The sequence below is a fragment of the Trachypithecus francoisi genome, unplaced genomic scaffold, assembly GCF_009764315.1.
Source record: "Trachypithecus francoisi isolate TF-2019V2 unplaced genomic scaffold, Tfra_2.0 Lachesis_group17, whole genome shotgun sequence".
Taxonomy (NCBI): Eukaryota; Metazoa; Chordata; class Mammalia; order Primates; family Cercopithecidae; genus Trachypithecus; species Trachypithecus francoisi.
This window is the reverse complement of record NW_022681462.1, coordinates 35,671,290-35,684,061: the sequence shown is the minus strand read 5'-3', so window position 1 is coordinate 35,684,061 and position 12,772 is coordinate 35,671,290.

The following is a 12,772-nucleotide window of genomic DNA, read 5'->3' as shown; positions in this document are numbered from 1 at the left end:
GAGGCTCATCTGATAAAATATCCACTTCTGAGCTCACTCAGGTTGTTGGCAGGAGTCACTTCCTTGCAGTGTGACTAAAGGCCTCAGCTTCTTAACCTGTTACTGACTGGAGGCTATTCTCTGCTACGTGGTCCTCCCACAGGCAAGTCACACATGGCTGTTTGCGTATTCTAGTAGGCTAAGACAGTCTTATATAGTGTAACATAATCAAGAAAGTGACATCCTGTCACCTTGGCAGTATTTTGTTGTTGAGAAGCAAGGCACAGATTCTGCCCGAACTCAAGGGAGGGAATTGTACAAAGGTGTGACTCGCTGTGGGCACCTTAGGGCATATCTGCCATAGGAATTCAGGAAGGAATATAAACGATCGGGGAGTGAGAGATGTGGAATTTTGTTTTTCAAGCATTTCTTCTTCTTATGAAATTTATCCTCTACTTCAAAATCAGAATATCCTACAGCGCACAGATTCAGGTTAGAAAGCCGCCAGTCCTAGGCAGTTTAGAAATTCTCAAGGTCTGGAATTTGTGGCTTGCTTAATGATTCACATTGTTTGAAATCTCTCTCTGGATTTTATTTTCTCTCTAGTGAAGAAGAAATTTCAAGGAGAGAGTTAGATGGACTTGGGTCCCTTACTTCTTAAGAAGTAGAAGAGTTTTTGTTAACAAGATGGGTAAAAAAAAATTTCTGTTTTTTGAAGATGGGTAAAATTTTAATCTGAGAACTTAGAGAATCCAGCAGGCTTGCCTGCAAAACCCGTGGGTATATAGCTAAAAGGGTAGATTATATAAACATATTCGAGAATCACAAGAAAAACAACAGAACAGATTGACTATGCTTGTATCAGAGGAACCTTTGAAAGACCTAACATATTCAGTTGAATCTAAGACATCATCAGTTGTTAGGCACGCTATCATTTATATACCACTAAGTAATAAAAAGCAAAGTGCTGGAAATTTAACAATGACAAGTCACTGGTTAGAAGACACATCACTATTTTAGACATATTAGTACAAAAAATGTGTCTTAGAATTGAAGACTACAATTGGGTTTTCAGAGCAAACGTATCTAGAATTGGTATTGCCACAAGGAAACCCTGATTTTCAGCTAAGTTGAGGTCTAGAAGACCTAGAAATATGACACTTATTACTCTGCTGTCACTAGAAAAATAAAACATTAGAGATGGCAATGTCTTCAGGACCAGCCTCCCTCCTAGGGAAGGGACAGATGGTCTTCCAGCCTCCGCCTAAAAATTCTGAGAGTTGAGGAACTCACTTCCTTACACAATACCCTGTTTCATTTTGGGGTATATTTTATCAGGCAATGGGATCCCAGTTGAACCCTAAACCATGCTGATACAGATTTGACTGTGTACGTAAATATATTAATGGTTAATAGAGTAGGTGTCACCTGTGGAATGATAAAATGAGAGTCCTGTAGACCCTTACCCTGGAGAGGAGACGACTTTAGGCTGACAAGATGTGCCAACGACAGTGCCTCAGTTTATTCTTTCTTTAATTCAGTGAGAGTTCCTACTATGTGCCAAGGTCTAAATCAATGAGAGACACAAGTTCTCAGTGTCCACTCCTCACAGGTCCCTGCTCCTCCACCTCCAGTGTGGAAAACACAGAAGCAGCGCTCTCATTGGACAGTTTTGGCTTGGGCGCCTGCATGTGGTCCCGTCAGCCACCCCCAGTGTGGCTGTGACATAGTACAGACGCTGTCACTGATCTTTCCCTCCTGTGGGACCATCACACAGCAGGTGTTTTGGGTCCTTCTGTGCACTACATTGCTGGTTGTCAGCTGGAGATGGGATGCACAATGACGCTGCTTTGCCTTGGACCTCAAAGAACCAGATTGAGAGTGAGTGCAGAGGAAGTGAAAAATAATTATGTAACAGATTATTTTTATTAATCATAGCAGAAACACCCTTGATGAATTGCCCGCAAATAGTTGGGGATTATTTTAGTAGAGTAGGACCTTCCTTGAGGTTTCCATCACAGAAATCTGAGGGACAGAGCCAGTTACACATTATTTGCCAAAGCCTAATGAATCCTGCTTTGACCATCAGTGAAGAAATCTATGGAGAAACACAATTATATTTTTACCAGATGTACTTATGATAAACTGCACCATTACAGTGGTTCTTTTCATTAATAAAAAATTAACATTTTATTTGAACTCTAGTAATACAGTAATAAAGTACTAATGTGTTTTATGTATTCATATTTGTGCATAATCTCATTCTTCTCTGGCATAATTAATGAGAAAATATTCAAACCTTTAAAAAAATCATACTTTAAGCTCTGGGGTACATGTGCCGAACATGCAGGTTTGTTACATAGGTATACACATGCCACAGTGGTGTGCTGCACACATCAACCCATCATTAGGATTTTCTCCTAATGCTATCCTTCCCTTAGGCCCCACCCCTGACAGGCCCTGGTGTGTGATGTTCCCCTCCCTGTGTCCATGTGTTCTCATTGTTCAGCTCCCACTTATGAGTGAGAACATGCAGTGGTTGGTTTTCTGTTCTTGTGTTAGTTTGCTGAGAATAGACAGCTTCATCCATGTCCCTGCAAAGGACACAAACTCATCCTTTTTTTTTTTTTTTTTATGACTGGATAGTATTCAATGGTGTATATGTATCACATTTGCTTTATCTAGTCTATCATTGATGGGCATTTGGGTTGATTCCAAGTCTTTGCTACTGTGAACAGTGCCACAATAAACATAAGTGTGTATGTGTCTTCATAGTAGAATGATACATAATCCTTTGAGTATATACCCAGTAATGGGATTGCTGGGTCAAATGCTATTTCTAGTTCTAGATCCTTGAGGAATTGCCACACTGTCTTCCAGAATGGTTGAACTAATTAACACTCCCACCAATAGTGTAAAAGCATTCCTATTTCTCCATAACCTCTCCAACATATGTTGTTTCCTGACTTTTTAATGATCGCCATTCTAACTGGTGTGAGATGGTATCTCATTGTGACCTTGATTTCCATTTCTCTAATGAACAGTGATGATGAGCTTTTTTTCTTATGTTTATTGGCTGCATAAATGTCTTCTTTTGAGAAGTGTCGGTTCATATCCTTTGCTCACTTTTGATGGGGTTGTTTTTTTCTTGCAAATTTGTTTAAGATCCTTGTAGCTTCTGGATGTTAGCCCTTTGTTAGATGGATAGATTGCAAACATGTTCTCTCATTCTGTAGGTTGCCTGTTCACTCTGATGATAGTTTCTTTTGCTGTGCAGAAACTCTTTAGTTTAATTACATCCCATGTGTCTATTTTGATTTTGCTGCCATTGCTTTTGGTGTTTTAGTCATGAAGTCTTTGCCCATGCCTATGTCTTGAATGGTATTGCCTAGGTTTTCTTCTAGGGTTTTTTAAGGTTTTAGGTCTTATGTTTAAGTCTTTAATCCATCTTGATTTAATTTTTGTATAAAGTGTAAGGAAGGGATCCAGTTTCAGCTTTCTGCATATGGCTAGCCGGTTTTTCCAACACTGTTTATTAAATAGGGAATGCTTGTTTTTGTCAGGTTTGTTAAAGATTAGATGGTTGTAGATGTGTGGTGTTATTTCTGAGGCCTTTGTTCTCTTCCATTGGTCTATATATCTGTTTTGGTACCAGTACCATGCTGTTTTGGTTAATGTAGCCTTTGTAGTACAGTTTGAAGTCAGGTAGTGTGATGCCTCCTGCTTTGTTCTTTTTGCTTAGGATTGTCTTGTCTATGCTGGATCTTTTTTGGTTCCATATGAAATTTAAAGTAGTTTTTTCCAATTCTGTTAAGAAAGTCAGTGTTCGCTTGACAGGGATAGCATTGGATCTTTAAATTTCTTTGAGCAGTATGGCCATTTTCACGATATTGATTCTTCCTATCCATGAGCATGGAATGTTCTTCCATTTGTTTGTGTCCTCTCTTACTCCTTGAGCGGTGGTTAGTAGTTCTCCTTGAAGAGGTCCTTCGCATCCCCTGTAAGTTGCATTCCTAGGTATTTTATTCTCTTCGTAGCAATTGTGAATGGGAGTTCACTCATGATTTGGCTCTCTGTTTGTCTATTATTGGTGTATAGGAATGCTCGTGACTTTTGTACATTGATTTTGCATCTTGAGACATTGCTAAAGTAGCTTATCAGCTTAAGGAAATTTGGGGCTGAGAAGATGGGATTTTCTTTCTTCTTCTTCTTCTTTTTTTTTTTTTCTTTTGCTTTCCATTTGCTTGGTAAATACTCCTCCATCCCTTTATTTTGAGCCTATGTGTGTCTTTGCATGTGAGATGGGTCTCCTGAATACAGCACACTGATGGGTCTTGACTATCCAATTTGCCAGTCTGTGTCTTTTAATTGGGGCATTTAGCCAGTGTATATTTAAGGTTAATATTGTTATGTGTGAATTTGATCCTGCCATTATGATGTTAGCTGGTTACTTTGCCCATGAGTTGATGTGGTTTCTTCATATTGTTGATGGTCATTGCAATTTGGTATGTTTTTGCAGTGGCTGGTACTGGTTGCTTCTTTCCATGTTTAGTGCTTCTTTCAGGAGCTCTTGTAAGGCAAGGCTAGTAGTGACAAAATCTCTCAGCATTTGTTTGTCTGAAAAGGATTTTATTTCTTTTTTGCTTATGAAGCTTAGTTTGGCTGGATATGAAATTCTGGATTGAAAATTCTTTTGTTTAAGTATATTGAATATTACCCCCACCCTTTTCTGGCTTGTCGGGTTTCTGCTGAGATATCTGTTATTAGTCTGATGGGCTTCCCTTTGTGGGTAACCCATCCTTTCTCTCTGGCTGCCCTTAACATTTTTTCCTTCATTTTTCCTTGGGTTGCACCCACTGTCCAACCAGTCCCAGTGAGATGAACTTGATACTTTAGTTGGAAATGCAGAAATCACCTGCCTTCTGTGTCAATCTTGCTGGGAGCTGCAGACCGGAGATGTTCCTATTCAACCATCTTGCCAGCCATCTAATATTCAACCTCTTAAGAGAGATCTATGAATAGATGTCTATGCCTAAATTAGATTCTAGGAATGTGTAAGTAGACTTTTTCCAAAGTCTGTGCCAATGACTTGTTGATGGTCATTTAAAAAGCTGAATGAAAAGGAAACTATTTTCTTTTGAAGATGAAAGTCATCTTTGTGTATCATAGGTGAAGTTAGAGATACGGATAGGACAAGAACAATTTCCAAATTCATTTCAGTGCTCAACTGTTATAGCATGTTTTCTGACTAATGCTTTTCTAGGTTGATTTATATTGATTATTGGCATCCCATAATTTTATTAATCTTAAAACATTGTTACTCTTCTCATTTTTAATTTTCCTTTCCTTTCTTCATCATTCTCTGTCTTGGTATTATGGCATTTCATTTTAGAGAAATAGTGTATTTTATTTATTCCACATTGTTATGTTAATGTTTTTCTTTCAATGTTGCTATCCTGCACTTCTCCCTGTCCCTCGTGAACTACGTCTATAGAAGCTTCTATGAATCTATATTCTTAATAAACTCTGTGATCTGCCTTCTTTTTTCTGAGTTTAGACCCTCATCATCCTATACCACAATGATCGCAGTATCCTACCTCTCTTCGAAGACTCCACCCTCTTCTGTCTCCCAGAATACTCCTGACAGTATGTCATTTGCTTGCCACTCTTCAATGGCTTCTCATTTTGTTTTGATGAAAGTCTAATTGCCTTCTGGTGACATGAAGCCCATCCTACTGACAGGTGACTGCTTCTCCTGCAGCTCCCTCAAATACACCCTGTTCTGGCTGCACAAGCTCGCTGGCCATTCTGGAATCTGCCCTCCTGGTGAGGCCTCTCTGCCTCTGCGTGTGCCATTCCTTGGTAGAATGCTAAGTCCTCTATAGTGTACAGTTTGTACACTGAACAATTTCCCACTCACGTTTCCTACCTCAGTTCAGTGTCACCTTCTCCATGAAACTTTTCAGTACCCTCTGAGTCCAGGCAGATTGGCTGTATCCTCCTGTTTGTTTGGTATATGCTTGTTTAAGTGCCTTTCTTTTCTAGACTGTGAACTTCTTAAAGGCAAGAAGTGTGTCTCTATTTCTATTCCCAGAGTCCAGCACAGTACTTGGCCTAGTTCATATTTGTTGAATAAATGGGGAAAACAATAATATAGTATAACTATAAGAAAAAAGGATTTGTTTTGTAAATAATGGATAACATGAGTTTTGATTCTTGTGTGCTTTTTTCTGTTTTAATGAGAGTGACTTGCCTTCCCAGCTGTGCTGTGAGTTTTATATGGACAGGGACCACGTTTTATAATTGGTTTGTGCCCACTTGGTCCTTACTAGAGTGTTGAGTGTATAACAAAATCCCAGTAAATATTGTTTGATCAGTGAAGTACTAAGTGAAGCACATATTCTGATTACTTATATTTACCTATATAATGTTTTCTTATTAAAATAAGGGCATGAAATATTAGCAATAATAATGTGCTAATTACATGAACAAGGTCATATATGGGGACATAGTAGAAAGGCTCAAATACCAAGGGACAAGTTCATTCCCCTTCAGTGGAGTCAATGCCACATGGCCACTAGGTGATGCTGGTTAGTCCAATCTTTCTTCAGCAGCCAAGGATCCAGGAGAGTTGCACCTGCCAATCAGGAAGTCTTGAAACTTCCTTCTGGTGTATTCACTAGTTTTAATTTTTTTTTTCCTTCGTAAAAACAGAAAAGCTAACAAAACCATGTGTCTTCACTCTAAGTCTACACACAATATTGTGAGTATCCTTTCTTTTTTATTTTTCTTTCCAGGAGAGACTATCCTTCTTCTTTCAAATGATATAAAAATGACATAGGATGGAATCCTTTAACATCCAAAAGCTTATCAGTTTATTAGCCCAATGTCTATCAATAGTTAAAAATAGTGCTTTAGGCCAGTGATTCCCAAAGTGTGGTTCCCAAGGCAGCAGCAATCGGGATTACCCAGAAACTTGTTAAAGATGTACATTCTTGGGCCTCACCTTGGACTCACTGACTCAGAAACTCTAAGGCCGCAGTCATCTGTGTTTTAACAAGCTCTCCAGGGGATATTAATTCTGGTGCATGCCAAAGAGTGAGAACCAGTGCTTTAGACCTTTAACAGTCATACAGCAATGCTAGAGCAAGATCCTACCAGGTCTCATAGCTGCCAGAAAGGAGGTGGAGAACAGTCATTAGGAGACAAGCTTTGAAGCCAGAGTCGGTCTGCATTCACATCCTGTCTCCACTGCTCACTTGTTTTGTGACCTGGAACACTGTACTCAGTCTCACCATGGCTCTGATTCCTCAATTCCTTATCTCTGTCACTCAGATCACAGTCGTACCTACCTTATAGAGAGGGTTGTTGTAAGGAATGGATGAGTTCCTATTCATTAGTGCTTACCACAATGTCAAGCACAGAAAGAGTGCTATGTAAGTGATAAATAAACTTTTTTTTTTGTTTTTGAGACAGGGTTTCACTCTGTTGCCCAGGCTGGAGTGCAGTGCTGCAATTATGGCTCCCTGCAGCCTTGAACTTCTGGGCTCAAGCGATCCTCTGACCTCAGCCTCCCCCACTATCTGGGACTACAGGCATGCACCATCATACCTGGCTAATTTTCACATTTTTCTTTTTAGAGATGGGGGTCTTACTATGCTGACCAGGCTGGTCTTAAATTCCTGGCCTCAAGTGATCCTCCTGCCTTGGCATCCCAAAATGTTGGGATTACAGAGATGAGCCACCATGCCTGGCAAAATAGCCGAAGGTTTCAAGAGAAGTGTTCCAGGATAGGCTACCATGACAGAGACACAGAGCAGGTGGGCGGAGTAATGCACAACCCTTGCAGAGTACCCTTTGCTACTACCTGCTGGTGACCACAGCCTATGTATCAGGCCACAGCAGTTCTCCCAGAAGCTGAGGGACCAGATGCAGAGTACAGAAATATTTATCATTGAAGCAGGATGGACATCTGTGCTGTTCTGATCACTAGAGGAGAAAGCATCAAGAAATGCAGTTATGCTTCACCAGCACCTGGCAGGTGTCTGAAATCCTCGGGCTGTGATTTGGCTAAATCTTAGGTTTTGAAGCTTTCGTATGTACTGCTTTAAAAAAAAAAAAATCAATGGCAACATCATCTAGGCACTAACATCCATTCCTGTTGGTTGGTAGTATATTCTCCATCACTTGGCAGATTTGATGTATTTTAATCCAGCCTTTAGCTTTCTCTACTCTCGCTTCATCAATCCTCCTCTGCTTAGACACGTCTGCCTTCATTTGGCAGACATGGCAGGTTTTTCACTTCCCCCATGTAAATGACTTGTTTATTACAGTAGTGGTCCCTGGTCTTTTGAAACAGCTTACAGATATCCTCAAATAGAGCTCAGAAAGGGCTTCATGAATAATAATGCCCAAGTAAACCCGAGATGAGCTTGGACGTTGTCTCTTTGAAATTCATGCATCATCCTAAGTGCTGTAATTTAAACAGAAAGTGTAGAAGGTTTCCTGTGAAGGCTGAGTCTGAAATATGCTTTCATTACAAAACTTATCATTTCAGCACAAAACAAACAAATGGTGGAAAGCAAAGGTGGGAGTAGGTGATTCCTGGTATGTGTTTTACTTGAGCATAAAATTTGTTTTTCTGATTGTATTGAGACTTTTCACAGTCCCTGGTTTTAACTTTTTAATTTGCATTTCTCTTTCTATTAAATATTCCTCAACTTCCTTGCATCTAGACTATGAATTTATAATCCGAAGATGAGGAGATGGCTATCCAGAGTGAGTTATCTCTCAATTTTGTTTTCGTTTGTCTTGGGAGACAAAAGAGAATTGTCAGGTGTATTTGTAGCACGGACTTCAGCTTCTGTCTAGATCACAGGTTCTCAAACTTAGATGCACATTGTAATCACTTGGAAACTCTTGAAAAATACTGATGTCTGGGATCCATCTAAGATCTTCTGGTTTGGGTACTTCCTGGATATGGGGACTTTTCAAAGATGCCCAGGTGATTCTAACATGCGACAAACTTTGAGACCACTGTGTTTATTATGTTAACTCCATGGATTTGGAAATGACCAGTCATTTCTGGAGAATGAGTCAGATGAACAACCAAAATTTTTATGGAGGTGGGGCTGATTAGCTTCTTAGGGGAGAATCCATCCCCGAGGAGGAAGGAGCCAGGCATACCCAGGTACAAAGGCCATGAGCTCTGCTTTTGGGAGTATTCACTTCACTCTGTCCCCTGCCTAGTGTCACAGCTGCAAATATTAGACCTAGGGAGAGAGAGGACTGTGGACAGAAATGACAAGTGTTTTCCAGTAAAAACTCAAAGCATTGGGTCCCAGCAAAGCTACTAACAGTGTGTGACATAATTGGAGTGAGGAATGCTCCTCTCTGCTTTGCTGCAGACCATGGAACAAATCAGGCTTCCCAGAGACTGGAAAGCAGCAGTGTAAGTTGTCCATTGAGCCACAATGACCTCCAGCACAGACAGCAGAGGCAGTGGTGTGGAGAGGTCTGCAGGAACCTGAGTGGTATCTAACAGATACGCTGGGAGGACAGCAGATCTGTCAGGGTTCTGAGGTCATCTACATGAGCAGGCAACAAGAAGATAAAATTTGCTTGGATTCCATGTCTGTATCTATTTACCAGCAGGCTAGGCCTGGGGACTCAGGGCATAGTTTATCTATATAACTGAGGATGCAAGCATGTAACTATACTGCTTCAAATTAGAAAATCAGAATGCTACCTTTCTGACCACATTGGTTTCATTCCCCTTAAGAATGGTTAGACTTAATGGTATGCCTTTTGTCTAACTTGAGGAAATAGCCACACAAAGAGGATTTTGCCATTGCTATGGAATTGCTGTTAGAGCAATTGTTCATTATATCATTCAATGATCCTCATAAAGTCCCATGTGATGAATTCCTTTCAGAATTCAAGGGTGAATTTATCTTAAATAATTGCCATGCTTCCTTTTATGAGATAATAAGAACAGTGTAACTCATTACATTTCTTACCTTCTCCTCCTCAGCAGTCAGGAATTTCAAAATCAAATAGGCTGCTTACAATAAATATAACCTCTGGTGTTAACAACATTGAATCCTCTTTTCTATTATGGTTTGCTGTGGTCTCATAATTTTTTGCATGTTAATCTCATATTTTAAACCACTCTGAAATAATTTGTTTAAAGAAGCAAAGGGAAAACAAAAATCTCAGTTTAATAGAATCCAATTAAATTTTTTTGTTGTGGTATAATATATAATTAACTACACATATTTAAAGTATTAATATAATATCTGATAAGTTTTGATGTATGTATATACCTGTGATATTGTTAAATACATATTTGTTCTTCCATCTCTTTCTTGGCATTGAATTCCTAAAATCCTTAGAATCTCTAAAGTGATGTCTTTTTGTATGCTCATGTTGTGTTGACTGATGTCTGGCAGTCCCTAGGTAGCTTCAGGATTGGGGTGGTAACCAAAAAGACCAAGTCATGATTAAAGGTTTGGGACTTCCAGCCTTACTCCCCTTTCCCCAACCTGGGGTTAAGGGAAGAAGGGAAGGGGCTAAAAGTTAAGTTAATCACTTATGTCCAGTGGTTTAATGAATCATTCATATCCAATGAGGTCTCCATAAGAGGTTCAAGAGGACAGGGTAAGGAGGGCTTCCAGATAGCTGAACATATGGAGGTTCCTGAAGGTTGGTATACTCAGAGAGCACATGGAAGCTCCATGCCACTTCCCTTATAACTCACTCTTTGCATCTCTTCATCTGTATCATTTGTAATATCCTTTATAATAAACTGGTAAACATAAGTGTTTCCTGAATTCTGTGAACTGCTCTAGCAAATTAATCAAACCTGAGAAGGGAGTTGTGGAAACTTTGATTTATAGTGGGCAGGTTGATGGGGAGTGTATTAGTCCATTTGCATGCTGTTGATAAAGACATATGCAAGACTGGGCAATTTACAAAAGAAAGAAGTTTAATGGACTTACAGTTCCACATGGCCGAGAAGGCCACACAATCATGGTGGAAGGCAAGGAGGAGCAAGTCACATCTTACATGGATGGCAGCAGGGAAAGAGAGAGAACTTGTGCAAGGGAACTCCTCTTTATAAAACCATCAGATCTTGTGAGACTCATTCACTCTCACAAGAACAGCATGGGAAAGACTTGCCCCCATGATTCAATTACCTCCCACCTGGTCCTTCCCATAACATGTGGGAATTCAAGATGAGATCTGGGTAGGGACACAGTCAAACTATATCAGACAGAAGCACAGGTAAAATCACCTGGGGCTTGTGATTGGCATCAGAAATAGGAGGCAGTCTTGTGGGACTGAGCCCTCAACCTATGGGATTTGATGCTATCTCCAAGTAGATAGTTTCAGAATTTAATTAGTGGGCATCCAGCTGGTAGCTGCATGATTGCTTGCTTGCTTGGTATGAGGGTAAAACATCCTACACATTTGGTCACTGAAGTTTTCTGTGTTGATCATTGTGGGATGAGAGCAGATAAAAACCTGTTTGTGCTTTTTCCACTCATAATTACCCTGGACCCATAAAATATCACCATGATTTAGATAATAAGTGTGTCTATCACCTCCCCATTACCACAGGTTCTTGGGCTCTCAATGCAACTGAAATTGACACAAGGCCAAAATAATTTTCCCAGAGAAGGTTTTATTGGAACTTATGCCTGGACATAGGGAGGCAACATGAGAGAGAGAGAGGGAGAGAAAAGGTGAAGAGGGAGGAAAGGGGAAGGAGGGAAAGGGAGGTGGAGGGGGAGAGGAAATATTCTTAGGCTGGCTCCTGTTGGGGAGTTGGAAAGGCAGTTTTATGGGGGGTGGCTATGTTGGGAAAGGAGTGATATTTAGGCATGTAGAAGCAGGGAATTTTTAGCACCTATGTAGTTTGTTAACATGCTTCCACATGCATCACATCTCTGTAGCATGTTGAGTCTCCACCCCTGGGTGTGATTTTTAGTATTGTAATGAAGCTAAGGTTAAGGATCGGTCATTCTCCTGGCCTTTTGCACATGAGGGTGGTGGGAGTTTTCTTGAGTAAGATTTATGGTAGAATGTCACTTATCTTGGTTTCTTCAGATAACTTACAGCTCGCAAGGTCTTGTGGTCAGTAGGAATGCATGAAGTAATGCTCTGGTGGGGGTGAGCTGAAGCCAAGTCCCATCCCTACTTTGTCTCATCCCTAAAATTTCCACACAGCTCTTTGTAATCCCTTTCTCTCACCACCCCCTGCATCCCCTATCCCTAGGCAACTACTGATCTGCTTTTAGTTACTTCAGATTTGTTTGCATTTTCTAGACTCTTTCACAAATGGAATCATATAGTATGCATGTTTTCTGGTCTGACTTCTTTCACTCAGTATAATTATTTTGAGATTCATCCATCTTGTTGCATGTCTAAATAGTTTTTTTATTGCTGAGTAGTATTTCACTGTTTATCTAGCTGTTGATGGACACTGCGATTGCAGTCAGGATTTAGCTATTACAGATAAAGTTTCAATAAATTTTCATGAGCAGTTATTTGTATGGATATATGTTTTCATTCATCTTGAGTAAATACCTAGAAATAGAATGGCTGGGTTGTATGGTAAGTACATATTTAGCTTTTTAAGACACTGAAAAAGTGTTTTGCAAAGTGGTTATACCATTCGACATTCCTGTCAGCAATGTGTGAGAGTTATAGTTGCTTTACATCCACACCAACAATTGGTATGATAGTATTTTAGCCATCCTAATGATGGCAGTGGTGGCCTCTCTGGCGT